We start from the raw sequence: 17595 nt of genomic DNA, 5'->3' as shown, positions 1-17595 counted from the left end.
CTATGTAAGTGTCTGGAGTTACAGCATAATGTTCCAAGATGGTCTCTTTGATATTCCCATAATTGCAGTTCCACCTAGGGTCCATAGCTGTATAGGCTTCAGCGGCTCCACCCTCTAAGAGCCCTACTAGATGTCTGACTTGCTCCCTTTCCGGGACTTCCATTAATCAACATTGGTGTTTGAAGTCCTGGAAGAAGCCCTCAATGTCACCTGCAGCCTTGTTAAATGGCTTAAAGTCCTTACGGGACACCTTTGAGAATTCCCTCATGGTGGGTGCTGTGGTTACAGTCTGTCTGGAGCTTCCAGCTGCTTCCACAGTTAGCTGTCTCTCCAGCAATGCCCTCTCTTGAGCTCTACGAATGGCCTCCCTCTTATCCTCTATGGTGGCCTCATCCCCAAGCAATGCCATCTCCTCCTCATACCACACAACTCACTGACTTTTTGGTGTATTTACCTCCAGCTCCCGCCTTTCCTCCCCTTGCTGTGGAAATCCTTCTTTTGTGACATCTTGCAGGCAAGCTTCTTCCAGAGCCTCAATCAGTTGCTCCTTGGACAGCCCTTTGTAGCCGACTCCTAATTCACAGGCCTTTGTTTGTAAGCTCAACACAGTCCAGTTCCTGTATCCCGAGGTTCTGGTTCCAGATGTTAATGGGTTGCTGTCCTCCATTCCTTCTGCTCTGATCCCACTGCTGCCAACCAGTTTGTGACAGTGTGTGCGACAGAGCATGAAGGGACACCAGGCCGAAGATTAATCCAACGGGATTTATTGAGAAAAGGGAGCATAGAACATAAAATATCAATAATGACTCTTAGAGTTCACACAAAGGGAGCAGATCTGGAGGCGCCACCCGGCAATCCGACGCCAGGAATGTAGAAATGGTCCTTGGGTGAATTCAATGGATCCAGCAGAAGAGGGACACAACACAATCCCACGTGGCAGCTTCTAACAATACACACAGTCACTGGGATCTCACCTCAGCATAAGATCCCAGCCCTTCACAGGTCACCACACAACTGACTCAGCCAACACATGGGTCTATTGTCCTGTGTCCTGGAATCCACCCCTCCATGGTGGAGGGCTCCCACCTACTTTTGACTATGTAGCTAACTTAAGAAGGTGTATTCCAGATAGAAAAGGGTCGCACTCTGCGGGATAGTAGTGATTCTTTATTGACACATAATTGCATGTCACGTCGGGGATGTGATAGCAAGAGTGTCAAAGGCTGACGCTCTTGTTATCACATCCCCGACGTGACATGTAATTATGTGTCAATAAAGAATCACTACTATCCCGCAGAGTGCGACCCTTTTCTATCTGGAATACTCAAGTTGATTACTACAAGGTCTAGCACCCGGGACACCTGGATGAGAGCTTACTGCCTGCTGCAAGCCACGGATCCAAGCATGGTAACAGCGGTGCCGCCCGCTCCTTTTATAATATAACTTAAGAAGGTTCCAGAAGCTACAAGCTTGTATTGGATAAGTCTATGCTGAGGAGAATAAAGACCGACTCCCCCCACTGGTTGATGACTCAGGCCTGATTACATTACATGAAAACCTCAAAAAGAGGAAAAAATCCTCCAAAAAATTCAGATACAAATCAGACAGGCCTAAATGCATCTGCACTAATAGAAGGTGCAGCGGACCCAAGTAAAATGGCAGCTGCACAGGTGCATAAATATCAAATGAAACAGCAAGCATACAATCAGGGATTGGCCGTGTGGTACACCAGTGCAGAAGAAATAATCCGCATGTGTCAGTGTTCACACAGGGAATGCAGGGCTTCTGGTTCACAACCTCTTAGTAACACTATATAGGGGGGCTGCCCAGTGCCAACTAGAATGCATCCCGTGTGAACAGAGGCCACAAGTTTGGCTACATGTGGTCAAACATAACGTCTGTTCAATGTGTTGTTGGGGTGCGTCCAAATTTTGGACAGCCTTGCCACTCACTGCAAACACGATAACAGTATATGGGACCTAATGTTTAATAATGGGAACAAGAAAACATTGCCAGATGATACCGGAAGCTGGCAAACTGCGTCAAAGTTCCTTACAATTGCCAGTCCTACTCGAACATGAAAACCTCAAAAAGAGGAAAAAATCCTCCGAAAAATTCAGGTACAAACCAGACAGGCCTAAATGCATCTGCACTAATACAAGGTGCAGCGGACCCAAGTAAAATCGCAGCTGCACAGGTGCATAAATACTGGCTCGCTCTTGTCATCTGCACCTCAAAAACATTTCTAGAATATGACTTTTTCTTACTTTTGACTCTGCAAAAACTCTTACTGTTTCTCTTATTCATTCTTGTCTAGACTATTGTAACTCTCTTCTAATCGGTCTCCCTCTTACCAAACTCTCCCCTCTCCAATCCATCTTGAATGCTGCAGCCAGGATCATATTCCTCACCAATCGTTACACCGATGCCTCTACCTTGTGCCAGTCATTACACTGGCTACCCATCCACTCCAGAATTCAGTATAAACTTATTATCCTCACCCACAAAGCCCTCCATGGCTCAGCACTACCCTACATCTCCTCCCTTGTTTCAGTATACCACCCTACCCGCGCCCTCCATTCTGCTGATGACCTGAGGTTAGCATCCTCAATAGTCAGAACCTCCCACTCCCGTCTCCAAGACTTTACACGTGCTGCGCCAATTCTTTGGAATGTACTTCTCAGGTCAATACGATTAGTCCCCAATCCCCACAATTTTAAGCGTGCCCTGAAAATGCATTTATTCAGACTGGCCTATTGCCTCAACACATTAACCTAATCTATCCCTCTGTGGCACAGCCAAAAGTTTTACCATGACCAGATTCCCCGCATCATGTTCCCACATGCTTTATGCATCCATTAGCCCTGTGTGTTTGTACTGTTACACACTTAACATTATGGCTGGTCCATACAATCAGGGCAACTGTTACCACCCACCTTTCGTGTCTACCTCTTTCCTTATAGACTGCAAGCTTGCGAGCAGGGCCCTCTTTCCTCTTGGTATTTGTTATAATCTATGTGATTATTGTTATGCTGTAATGTCTATTGTCTGTACAAATCCCCTCTGAAATGTAAAGTGCTGCGGAATATGTCGGCGCTATAGAAATAAAATGTATTATTATTATTATTATTATTATTATTAAATACCAAATGAAACAGCAAGCCTACAATCATGAATTGGCCGTGTGGTACACCAGTGCAGAAGAAATAATCTGCATGTGGCAGTGTTCACACAGGGAATGCAGGGCTTCTGGTTCACAACCTCTTAGTAACACCGTATAGGGGGGCTGCCCAGTGCCAACTAGAATGCATCCCGTGTGAACAGAGGCCACAAGTTTGGCTACATGTGGTCAAACATAACGTCTGTTCAATGTGTTGTTGGGGTGCGTCCAAATTTTGGACAGCCTTGCCACTCACTGCAAACACGATAACAGTATATGGAACCTAATGTTTAATAATGGGAACAAGAAAACATTGCCGGCTGATGGCTCTCTAAGAATAGTGAAGGCCATCTGCTGGCCCTATAAAAATAGGCTTTGTAACATTCCCTCTTCCTTAAATGAAACAGGATGTGTCTGATGATGTGTCACATACCACATGGCCAAATAAGGTTGTAAACTGTTAAAATTACATTTCACGGTGAATGCTTTTGTCTTGGATGAAAGCAATGGTAAAGTGGAAAAATGCATCAAAAACGTTACGTGTGAACATAGCCCAAGTGGTGGAGGAACATTTTTGTTTTGGGTTATTTATTTTGCCTTATATAAAAGTCATTACCCTGGAAAGGATGTTCCTTAAAATATTTCCCAGGAAAATCCATTTTGGTTTCGTTTTTGTATGTTTTCTTGTGCGCCTGTAAAAATGGCATAAGACTGTGAACCATGATGTTCCCTTATCATTTGAGCACTGTTTCCATCATTTTTAGACATTTTTACACCCTAAAAGGACCCTAAAAGGACCCCGGGGGGTCATGGTAAAAATACTCGGTTTTCCCATAGACTTACATTGGGATTTTTGCTCAGGTCAAATACCCAAGCATTCCAATTTGCTCGACCTCAGCAACGAGCACCTGAGCATTTTATTGCTCGCTCATCATGTGCAATAATTTGCAATAATTTGACTACTACATGTGTGAACCTTCAATTGCGCAATCAACATGCTTTACTGTGGGAACCACTGCACAAAATGGCAGACCAGTGGACCTCAGCAACCATCAGTCACCCCATCAATAGCATCTGCTCTTTCTTCCTCCTCCTCTGTTACCGTACCGGGTTCTTTACCCGCTCCAGTCACGCTGACTGAGAGACCTCCTTCAGCTGTAATGGATCTCAGAGAATGAGCTCACCACATGTTTCTTAATCCACAGTAACATCTCTGCCTGCACCTCTCTCGCAGTCCAGCAGAATGTCCGCTTCACCATACTCTGCCCTCTCTCAGCACTGCAGCCAGTCAACTTTTCTGCAGTAGTGGTCGCGTAAATGTTTGTTTCCTACTGTACATGACAAAGCTAAGAGGTTGAACTCCACCATCTCTAATCTGTTGGCCTCGGAAATGCTGCCTTTCCGTCTGATAGATAAAAATGTTTTACAAAAAGCTGATAACCATCGCAGTACCCCAGTACCAATTACCCAGTCGCCATTACTTTTCTAAGAAAGGTGTGCAAGCACTATACAAGCATGTTGCAGACAACATCACCCGTTCCTTCACAAAATCTCTGTCTGCCAGGGTGTATTTCACCACAGACACTTGGACGAGTAAGCATGGCCAAGGGCGTTACATCTCGCTGACTGGGCACTGGGTGACTCTGGAGGATGTGGGGACAGGTGCTGCTCCACAAGTCTTGGAATCCCCAAAGCTTGCAGGACAAACCTCTACATTTAACACTTCCTCCACCTCTTCTGCCTCCTCTATCTCCTCTGGGGCCTCCACCTGCACCCTGAACATCTGCCTTTATGAGACACACGTTCCAACAGTGCAGAGCGAACCCCCTCCACCTCAGTACTGCACAACCAGGGCTCACCATAATCAGGCAGTCTTAAAATTTATATGCCTTGGCTATAGAAGTCATACAGCTGAAGAGTTGTGCACAGCTCTCTAGGCTGAGTTTGATCAATGGCTGTCTCTGCTGAACCTGCATCCAGGGAAGGCCATGTCCGATAACAGTGCTTACCAGGTGGTGGCTATACAGCGAGGCAAGCTCACACACGTGCCTTGCATGGCTCACATCCTCAACCTGGCAGTACAGCTTTTTCTCAGTCACTATCCTGGCCTGGGTGAGCTGCTCCAGAAAGCACATAAGTTGTGTGCTCTTTTCAGCCATTCGAACCCCTCTGGTCATCGACTTGCTTCAATACAGAGGTCTTTGTCCATGCCAGTTAACAGGTTGATATGCCATGTGGCGACATGGTGGAATTCCACTCTGTACATGTAGCAGCGACTGTGGCAGCAGCAACGAGCCCTGACGCAGTGTGTCATGTCTAGTGTTGAGCGATACCATCCGATATGCAGAAATATCGGATCGAACTGGATCGGCGCGATACAAAAAAAGGATCAGGTATCGCCGATTCCAATCCCGGAAGTCCCATTTCTTTCCCTGTACATCCTGTTCGGGAGGGGGGAAGAGTGTGGGTGGTGCGTGGGCAGACACTGTGCATCTCTGTGTGTGCGGCCGGGGCCTTTGCGGGCCTCTCGGGGGTCTGTACAGGCCTGTCGGGTGCCTGTGCCGGCTGCCGGTGGTCTGTGCGGGCCTGCCGGGGGCCTGTGCCGGCTGCCAGTGGTCTGTACGGGCCTCTCGGCAGCCTGTGCCAGCTGCCGGTGGTATGTGCGGGCCTGCCTTGGGCCTGTGCAGGCTGCCGGTGGTCTGTGCGGGCCTGCCGGGGGTCTCGTGTGTGTGCAGGCATCGTCCGATGGGACTACAAGTCCCATCGGGCGATGCCTGCTACAATGACAGTGATTGACACATTAGCCAATGATGGAACAGTAGTAGTCCCATCATCCGGCTAATGTGTTGAATGTAAAAAAAAAAAAAACATACTACATACATACTACATTCATACAACATACATACATACTACATACATGCTACATATATACTACTTTCATACAACATACATACTACATAAATGCTACGTATATACTACATTCATACAACATAATACTACATACTACATACATGCTACATATATACTACATTCATACAACATACATACTACATACTACATACATGCTACATATATACTACAGTCATATAACATACATACATACTACATACTACATACATGCTACATAGAATCATAGAATCGTAGAGTTGGAAGGGACCTCCTGGGCCATCTGGTCCAACCCCCTGCTCAAAGCAGGATTCGCTAAATCATCCCAGTCAGATGTCTGTCCAGCCTCTGTTTGAAGACTTCCATTGAAGGAGAACTCACCACTTCTCGTGGCAGCCTGTTCCACTCATTGATCACTCTAACTGTCAAAAAGTTTTTTCTAATATCTAATCTGTGTCTCCTCCCATTCAGTTTCATCCCATTGCTTCTAGTCTTTCCTTGTGCAAATGAGAATAAAGTTGATCCTTCTACAATGTGACAGCCCTTTAGATATTTGTAGACAGCTATTAAGTCTCCTCTCAGTCTTCTCTTTTGCAAACTAAACATTCCCAAATCCTGCAACCTTTCCTCATAAGACAGGGTTTGCAGACCGGTCACCATTCTGGTCGCTCTTTTCTGAACTTGCTCCAGTTTGTTGATGTCTTTTTTAAAATGTGGTGCCCAAAACTGGACACAATATTCCAGATGAGGTCTGACCTATATAGGTCTGACATATATACTACATTCATACAACATACATACATACTACATACTACATATATACTACATTCATACAACATACATACATACTACATACATGCTTCATATACACTACATTCATACAACATACATACTGCATACTACATACATGCTACATATATACTACCTTCATACAACATACATACATACTACATACATACTACATTTATACTACATACATACTACATACATGCTACATATATACTACATTCATACAACATACATACATACTACATACATGCTACATATATACTACATTCATACAACATACATACATACTACATACTACATACATGCTACATACACTCACTGGCCACTTTATTAGGTACACCATGCTAGTAACGGGTTGGACCCCCTTTTGCCTTCAGAACTGCCTCAATTCTTCGTGGCAGAGATTCAACAAGGTGCTGGAAGCATTCCTCAGAGATTTTGGACCATATTGACATGATGGCATCACACAGTTGGCGCAGATTTGTCGGCTGCACATCCCTGATGCGAATCTCCCGTTCCACCACATCCCAAAGATGCTCTATTGGATTGAGATCTGGTGACTGAGGAGGCCATTTGAGTACAGTAAACTCATTGTCATGTTCAAGAAACCAATCTGAGATGATTCGAGCTTTATGACATGGCGCATTATCCTGCTGAAAGTAGCCATCAGATGTTGGGTACATTGTGGTCATAAAGGGATGGACATGGTCAGCAACAATACTCAGGTAGGCTGTGGCATTGCAACAATGCTCAATTGGTACCAAGGGGCCCAAAGAGTGCCCAGAAAAAATTCCCCACACCATGACACCACCACCACCAGCCTGAACCGTTGATACAAGGCAGGATGGATCCATGCTTTCATGTTGTTTACGCCAAATTCTGACCCTACCATCTGAATGTCGCAGCAGAAATCGAGACTCATCAGACCAGGCAACGTTTTTCCAATCTTCTACTGTCCAATTTCGATGAGCTTGTGCAAATTGTAGCCTCAGTTTCCTGTTCTTAGCTGAGAGGAGTGGTACCCGGTGTGGTCTTCTGCTGCTGTAGCCCATCTGCCTCAAAGTTCGACGCACTGTGCGTTCAGAGATGGTCTTCTGCCTACCTTGGTTGTAACGGGTGGCAATTTGAGTCACTGTTGCCTTTCTATCAGCTCGAACCAGTATGCCCATTCTCCTCTGACCTCTGGCATCAACAAGGCATTTCCGGCCACAGAACTGCCGCTCACTGGATTTTTTTTCTTTTTCGGACCGTTCTCTGTAAACCCTAGAGATGGTTGTGCGTGAAAATCCCAGTAGATCAGCAGTTTCTGAAATTCTCAGACCAGCCCTTCTGGCACCAACAATCATGCCACGTTCAAAGGCACTCAAATCACCTTTCTTCCCCATACTGATGCTCGGTTTGAACTGCAGGAGATTGTCTTGACCATGTCTACATGCCTAAATGCACTGAGTTGCCGCCATGTGATTGGCTGATTAGAAATTAAGTCTTAACACACAGTTGGACAGGTGTACCTAATAAAGTGGCCAGTGAGTGTATATACTACATTAATACAACATACATACATACTACATGTATACTTCATTCATACAGCATACAGACATGCTACACACTACATGCATACTACATATATACAACATACATGCTACATACTACATACATAGTACATACTACATACATACAACATGCTACAGACATACAAAATACATACATACAAACTACATACATACAACATGCTACAGACATACAACATACATACATACTACATACTGCATACATACTACATACATACTGCATACAATACATTCATACAATACAATACATATAGACACCACACAGTACATATAACATAGAGTACATACTCACCATTAGAGTTGAGCGAAACGGGTCGAAAAAATTCAAAAGTCGCCGACTTTTGGCAAAGTCGGGTTTCATGAAACGAAACCCGACCCTAGGATGAGGTCGGCCACGAGGTCGGCGACTTACGCTCCAAAGTCGCGTTTCAAAAGTTTGTTTTGCGCTCTTTTTCAGCCAATCAGGATCCACGGACACTGTGGGCAACGTGATGACCTAGGCACGGGTCACCACCATCTTTCAGAAGGGCATGCAAGTGATTGGCTTGCTTTGGTGGGCGTCACAGGGGGTATAAAAGGGCGTGCATGCCGACCGCCATCTTACTTCTGCCGATCTTAGTATAGGGAGAGGTTGCTGCTGATTCTGTAGGGAGAGCGTTAGGCAGGGAAGAAGACAAAAAAACTGCTTCTGCTGCTAGCGATTTGGCCTGCACAACACACAAGTCACTGTGTGTGCAGTGCAAGGGGAGGCTATATAGTGGTGTATCAGTGGTGTTGGTTGTTGGGCTGCCTTCTAAGGCTTCCTGACACGCTGGCATTGCTGTTTACCCACTGCTCCGCAAACTGCTTTTTTAAAAGCAATCCAATCTCCCTTATCCTCTAGTCACTTTTGTCACAGCTGTGCCATCGAGCCTGTCACATAGCGCTCAGATATCAGTGGGCCTCACACAATCCACAAGTGTCCAGTGTCCAAAAGTGTGCGCAGAGATTCAAAATCTCCATTATCCTCTCGTCACTTTTGTCACAGGCAGCTGTGCCATCGAGCCTGTCACATAGCGCTCAGATATCAGTGGGCCTCACACAATCCACAAGTGTCCAGTGTCCAAAAGTGTGCGCAGAGATTCAAAATCTCCATTATCCTCTCGTCACTTTTGTCACAGGCAGCTGTGCTATCGAGCCTGTCACATAGCGCTCAGATATCAGTGGGCCTCACACAATCCACAATTGTCCAGTGTCCAAAAGTGTGCGCAGAGATTCAAAATCTCCATTATCCTCTCGTCACTTTTGTCACAGGCAGCTGTGCCATCGAGCCTGTCACATAGCGCTCAGATATCAGTGGGCCTCACACAATCCACAAGTGTCCAGTGTCCAAAAGTGTGCGCAGAGATTCAAAATCTCCATTATCCTCTCGTCACTTTTGTCACAGGCAGCTGTGCCATCGAGCCTGTCACATAGCGCTCAGATATCAGTGGGCCTCACACAATCCACAAGTGTCCAGTGTCCAAAAGTGTGCGCAGAGATTCAAAATCTCCATTATCCTCTTGTCACTTTTGTCACAGGCAGCTGTGCCATCGAGCCTGTCACATAGCGCTCAGATATCAGTGGGCCTCACACAATCCACAAGTGTCCAGTGTCCAAAAGTGTGCGCAGAGATTCAAAATCTCCATTATCCTCTCGTCACTTTTGTCACAGGCAGCTGTGCCATCGAGCCTGTCACATAGCGCTCAGATATCAGTGGGCCTCACACAATCCACAAGTGTCCAGTGTCCAAAAGTGTGCAGAGATTCAAAATCTCCATTATCCTCTCGTCACTTTTGTCACAGGCAGCTGTGCCATCGAGCCTGTCACATAGCGCTCAGATATCAGTGGGCCTCACACAATCCACAAGTGTCCAGTGTCCAAAAGTGTGCGCAGAGATTCAAAATCTCCATTATCCTCTCGTCACTTTTGTCACAGGCAGCTGTGCCATCGAGCCTGTCACATAGCGTTCAGATATCAGTGGGCCTCACACAATCCAAAAGTGTCCACTGTCCACAAGTGTGTGCAGAAATTCTAAATCTCCCCTATCCTATAGACACCTTGTACCTTGTTTTACATTACTATATAGTTTGTTGGATTTTGTCTACATTTCTACCAAAAATGAGGAAGGCTGGTGGAAGAGGCCGTGGAATTGGGCGGGGGTTGGCAGCTTGTAATGATGGTGTTGGTGGTGGATTTGATGGTAGTGGCAAGAGCAAAATAGGACCGAATGCAGGAGGTGCTGACCCTGCATCATCGTCTGGCTACATAAGGCCTCGAACGCTTAGTTTTCTAGGAGTTGGCAAACCGCTTTTAAAGCCAGAGCATCAGGAAAAAGTTTTGTCTTACATTGCTGACTCAGCCTCCAGCTCTATCGCCTCCTCTTCTTCAGTTGTAAAAAGTAAAAGCACTGAGTCGTCATTGGAGGCTCATGTTCATGAACCACACCTTTCCTTGTGTCCTTCACCCCAACCAAGATTGAAGGATGACGCAGGCCATACTACTGATTACTCCATGGAGCTGTTTTCACATACCATGCCTGGATTATCAAGTGAAATGGTGAAATACCCAGGCCAAGATGAATCTGACATGGAGTGCACTGATGCACAGCCGCTGATGGATGATTCTGCTGGTACATTCACTCAGAGCACTACATTGTCCTCGCAGTGTACAGAGCCAGATTCTGACCCTGATGAGACTCAGGTGCCCCTTCCCGCACACTATACCACCATACATGGTGACACAGAGGAAGGTGCACATGACATAGAAGAGGAGGTGATGGATGACCCAGTTGTTGACCCAGATTGGCATCCATTGGGGGAAGAGGGTGCTGCTTCCAATAGCTCAGATGAGGAGCATCCACAGCAGACATCGACATCGCAACAGCTGTTATCTGGCAGGCCCGGAGCACTCCAAAGACAGGTTCCAAACATCAAAAGAGTTGCTGGACAGCTTGTCCAGAGGGTCAAAAGATCACAGCGTGCTAGGCCGCAAAATGTCTGCCAAAGTAGGAAGAGTGCAGTGTGGCACTTTTTTGAACAAAATCCTCATGATCAGGCCAAGGTTATCTGTAAGAAGTGCGCAAAGACCTTTAGCCAAAGGAAAAATCTGAAAAATTTGAATACCAGTTGCATGCTTAGACATTTAACCAGCATGCACTTGCAAGCGTGGACACAACACCAAACCTCAAGTGCCACATGTGCAACTGATCACAACGAAGGTAGTCAGCAACGCTACATTGTTTCCCCCACTGTAAGCCCACCGGTTAGCACAGCAGCAAATGTTGAGGTGTCGTTGCAAGACCACAGCAGTCAGGGAATCCCACTGTTATATCAACGAAAGACTGATTCTAGGCCATCAGAAAGAACACCAACTCCATCACCATGATCAACCCTCTCTCAGTCCGCCCTGTCCACTGCTACTTCCACCATATGCAGCTCTCAAGTCCAGCTCACCCTCCCAGACACTATGAGTAGGTCAAGAAAGTACTCAGTCTCTCATCCGCGTACACTGGGTTTGAACGCCCACATTGCCAAACTAATCTCGTTTGAGATGATGCCCTTTCGGTTGGTGGAAAGCACAGCTTTCCGCGAACTCATGGCCTATGCAGTACCACACTATGACCTACCCAGTCGCCACTTCTTCTCTCGCAAAGCCATCCCAGCCCTCCACCATCATGTGAAAGACCGCATTGTCCATGCACTCAAGCAGTCAGTGAGCGGAAAGGTGCACCTCACAACTGATGCATGGTCCAGTCGGCATGGCCAGGGCCGTTACGTGTCCATCACTGCGCACTGGGTTAATGTGGTGGATGCAGGGTCCACAGGGGACAGCGGTGGTGGGACAGTGCTGCCTAGCCCACGGTATAGGAAACAGTTGGCTGTAGGCGTTCGACCCTCCTCCTCCTCCTCCTCCAGAAGCGAAAGCTCGTCCACAGAGCGCAGTCGTACGAGCACTCCATCTGCAGCTGCCACTGTTGCACACGATATGTCCCCCTATCGAGCAGCTAGTGGAAAGCGTCAGCAGGCTGTGTTGCAGATGATGTGTTTGGGAGACAGACACACCGCCGAGGTGCTGGCCGAGTACTTGAAGCGACAAACTGAGTCATGGCTGGGCAGTGTACATCTTGAGGCAGGCAAGGTAGTTAGTGATAACGGCCGTAATTTTGTGGCAGCCATAGCCCTTTCAAAACTCAGCCACATACCTTGCTTGGCTCACACCTTGAACCTGGTGGTGCAGTGCTTCCTCAAAAATTATCCGGAGTTAACAGCCCTGCTCCAGAAGGTGCGAAGACTGTGCACGCACATCCGCCGGTCGCCTGTACACTCCGTTCGTATGCAGAAGCTGCAGCGATTGCTCCACCTTCCCAACCACCGCCTCATTATCGACATTGCAACAAGGTGGAACTCCACCCTGCACATGGTGGAGCGGCTGTGCGAGCAGAGGCAGGCCATAATGCATTTGTGGGAGGATACACGGCCAGGCACTTTGAGAGCAGACATGGAGTTGACAGGCGTGCAGTGGTCGAAGCTGAAAGACCTTTGTAAAGTCCTTCAGTGTTTTGAGGAATGCACACGGCTGGTAAGCGCAGACGACGCCATCCTAAGCATGAGCATCCCACTTATGCGTCTGCTCATGCAAACTTTGACGCACCTTAAGGAGCAGGCGTCTGCAGCCAATGTTGAAGAGGAGGAAGAGGAGGAGGGAATCCTTGATGACATTCAGCCATTGTCTGCTCAGGGACCTCTCCTGGACGAGGTGGAGGAAGAAGAGGAGGAGGAGGAGGATGATGGGGATGATTACTTAGGGGAGGAGGATGCATCTCGTGGGGCAAGTGAAAATGTTGGCGTGGCAAGGTCTGGTACAGGGTTTGTGCGTGACTGGAGGGATGTGGATTTGCCAGAAAGTGCTCCTCCACCCAGCACTCGCAGTGCATCATTGACACCGGGAAAATTGGCCCACATGTCAGATTATGCCTTGCGGATCCTAAAAAGGGACCCCCGCATTGCCAAAATGATGAACGATGACGACTGCTGGTTGGCCAGCATCCTGGATCCACGCTATAAAGGCAAATTACAAAACATCATGCCACAGGAGAACCTTGACCTAATATTGGCTAATAAACAAGCAACTCTGGTAAATCGGTTGCTTGAGGCATTCCCAGCACACAGCAGCGGTGATGGTTCTCACACGAGCCGTACGGGCCGCGGGCAGCTTGGCAGAGGTGTTCGTGGTGCACACAGCAGAAGTGGCATTGGAGACAGGGGTTTCATGACAATGTTGTGGACTGATTTTTCAAATACCGCTCACACAACTGGTAATACTGCATCGATGGAAAGTGACAGGAGACAGCAGTTGTCAACTATGGTTACAAACTACTTTTCCTCCCATATCGATGTTCTCCCACACAGGTCATTCCCCTTTGACTATTGGTCCGATAAACTGGACACCTGGCCTGAATTGGCCCAATATGCCTTACAGGAGCTCGCTTGCCCAGCTGCAAGTGTGCTATCGGAAAGAGTCTTCAGTGCAGCTGGATCAATCCTGACAGAAAAAAGGACCCGTCTGTCAACCCAAAATGTGGATGATCTAACCTTCATTAAAATGAACCACGCATGGGTTTCCAAGGATTTTGTCCCACCTTCCCCTGATGACACATAGGGTGACAGAAAAATGGCTTGCTTTGGTCCACCTCTTCCTGGTACTTCACTTATTTCGCCTTTTGCATCAGCTGAATGTCCAACATCAACATATGCCACTTTCTAAAACTCCCTAACTGTGCTGCCTCCCCCCCATGGCCGGGGTCAACACCTAGCGCACGACACCGTGCGAGTGCCGTTGCCCTGGACAGGTGGGTAGGCCGACTCTTGGGCGCGGGCACTACCACAGGGTCCCTCATAGTGCAATCAAGTGTCTCTGACGGTGGTGGTGCACACCCGCCGTCAGACACACCGCTGTACTATGAGGGGCCCAGTGCCAGTACCGACGCCCATGAGTGGGCCCCCCTTGCTTGGGCAGGGCCCCAGCATTTGCAATCTTTACCTCTCCCTGCTCCTCCGCTGTGTAATCTGGGCTGTCAAATCCATACTGGGCCTAACACCGTCTGAGCCTGCCTCCTGAGACATATATTTTGAATGTGTACGCTATCCATACATGTTATCCAGGGATACGGTACCCTTTCTAACCTTTGTGCAATCACGTGCAATCCATACTGGGCCTAACACTGTCTGAGCCTGCCTCATGCTGTATAGACATATATTTTGAATGTGTACGCTATCCATACATGTTATCCAGGGATACGGTACCCTTTCTAACCTTTGTGCAATCACGTGCAATCCATACTGGGCCTAACACCGTCTAAGCCTGCCTCATGCTGTATAGACATATATTTTGAATGTGTACGCTATCCATACATGTTATCCAGGGATACGGTACCCTTTCTAACCTTTGTGCAATCACGTGCAATCCATACTGGGCCTAACACCATCTGAGCCTGCCTCCTGAGACATATATTTTGAATGTGTACGCTATCCATACATGTTATCCAGGGATACGGTACCCTTTCTAACCTTTGTGCAATCACGTGCAATCCATACTGGGCGTGAGAACGGCTGGCGAGCTGTTAAGCAAGCCACAGCACCTGTCCAGACAAGTACAGGGATTCCCTAGCGAGGAGACTTATTTGATTGTTTTCAATGTTGGGACAGCAATTTTTGGGGAGCACTATACTCTGGAGAATGATAGATGGGGCCCACCATACACTGGAACATTCCAAAGGTGGACATCAGACACTGGAGCAGCATTTACAGGGCCCATTATACACTAGAGCATTAGAAATGGGGCCCATTATGTTTGGAGCATTATTTGGGCCCATAAGACAGTGGAGCTTCATCCATGGGGACCAACATATACTGTAGCATTATGTGGAGCTCATCATATACTGTTTCAAACATTATATGGGACCAATGATTCTGTATGGAGAAATAGATGGGCCTCGTCATGAGATGTAAAAAGTGAGGTATTTTTCATTGTACTATACCGCTATTTATCTGCCGTATCGGAGCATGATGAGTTGGGGTATGTGTTAAAGGGGCGCTCTTTCGCCCAGGGCACATGAAAACCTGCAGCCAGCCCTCCCCCCCCACAACTTTAGCCAAATAACCTCCATTTTTCAGTGCGTAACTTGTATTATGAAGTTAATTAAGGTTGACAAGCTTAAGTAAGAAGAATTGATGCTTTTGGCATTCAAATGGGCACTGTAGGTGTGTTTCCTGTCCTCCTCTCACTGCCGACTTTTATTCCCCATTGACTTACATTGGGTTTCGTGTTTCGGGACGACCCCGACTTTTCCCTATAATCGGACGATCTTGCTCGACCCGACTTTTGGAAAAGTCGGGTTTCACGAAACGAAACGCGACCCTAAAAAACCAAAAGTCGCTCAACTCTACTCACCATCACTTGTCACTTTGATCCCCGAAGCCAGTGTCATCTGTGGAAAAATATGAAAATAACAAACAAACAATATACTCCCTGATCCGCAGAAATCCACGCGTGTGTGTCCCACGCCGATCTCCCATGGAGAACAGCAGCATCAGCTGATGCGACCGCTCTCTACGGGGCTCCAGGAATCCAATGATGGGACATAGGTTTCCTTCCGCACTGTATTCCTCCGCCACTGTAAAAAAATAGTCCCTCGTCTCACTTTATGGCAAAAGCTGCATGGGAACTTTCTCACACAGCAATGCCAATAGTGAGACTAGGGACTATTTTTTTACAGTGGCTGAGGAATACAGTGCGGAAGAAAACCTACCTCCCGTCACTGGATTCCTGGTGCCCCGTAGAGAGCAGTCGCATCAGCTGATGCTGCTGTTCTCCACGGGAGATCGGCATGGGACACACATGCGTGGATTTCTGCGGATCAGGGAGCATATTGTGATGCTTCTCTAATTTGTGTAATTAACAGCACCTGTAACTTACCTGTGGCACCTAACAGGTGTTGGCAATAACTAAATCACACTTGCAGCCAGTTGACATGGATTAAAGTTGACTCAACCTCTGTCCTGTGTCCTTGTGTGAACCACATTGAGCATGGAGAAAAGAAAGAAGACCAAAGAACTGTCTGAGGACTTGAGAAACCAAATTTGAGGAAGCATGAGCAATCTCAAGGCTACAAGTCCATCTCCAAAGACCTGAATGTTCCTGTGTCTAACGGGGGCAGTGTCATCAAGAAGTTTAAAGCCCATGGCACTGTGGCTAACCTCCCTAGATAAGGACGGAAAAGAAAAATTGACAAGAGATTTCAACGCAAGATTGTGCGGATGTTGGATAAAGAACATCGACTAACATCCAAACAAGTTCAAGCTGCCCTGCAGTCCGAGGGTACAACAGTGTTAACCCGTACTATCCATTGGTGTCTGGATGAGAAGGGACTGTATGGTAGGAGACCCAGGAAGACCCCATTTCTTACCCCGAGACATAAAAAAGCCAGGCTGGAGTTTGCCAAAACTTACCTAAAAAAGCCTAAAATGTTTTGGAAGAATGTTCTCTGGTCAGATGAGACAAAAGTAGAGCTTTTTGGGCAAAGGCATCAACATAGAGTTTACAGGAGAAACAAAGAGGCATTCAAAGAAAAGAACATGGTCCCTACAGTCAAACATGGCGGAGGTTCCCTGATGTTTTGGGGGTTGCTTTGCTGCCTCTGGCACTGGACTGCTTGACCGTGTGTATGGCATTATGAAGTCTGAAGACTACCAACAAATTTTGCAGCATAATGTAGGGCCCAGTGTGAGAAAGCTGGGTCTCCCTCAGAGGTCATGGGTCTTCCAGCAGGACAATGACCCAAAAAACACACTTCAAAAAGCACTAGAAAATGGTTTGAGAGAAAGCACTGGAGACTTCTAAGGTGGCCAGCAATGAGTCCAGACCTGAATCCCATAGAACACCTGTGGAGAGATCTAAAAATGGCAGTTTGGAGAAGGCACCCTTCAAATATCAGGGACCTGGAGCAGTTTGCCAAAGAAGAATGGTCTAAAATTCCAGCAGAGCATTGTAAGAAACTCATTGATGGTTACCGGAAGCGGTTGGTCGCAATTATTTTGGCTAAAGGTTGTGCAACCAAGTATTAGGCTGAGGGTGCCAGTACTTTTGTCTAGCCCATTTTTGGAGTTTTGT

This window comes from Dendrobates tinctorius, unplaced genomic scaffold, assembly GCF_039654945.1.
Source record: "Dendrobates tinctorius isolate UK_male_01 unplaced genomic scaffold, ASM3965494v1 ptg000156l, whole genome shotgun sequence".
NCBI lineage: Eukaryota > Metazoa > Chordata > Amphibia > Anura > Dendrobatidae > Dendrobates > Dendrobates tinctorius.
Note: the sequence above shows the minus strand (reverse complement) of the source record.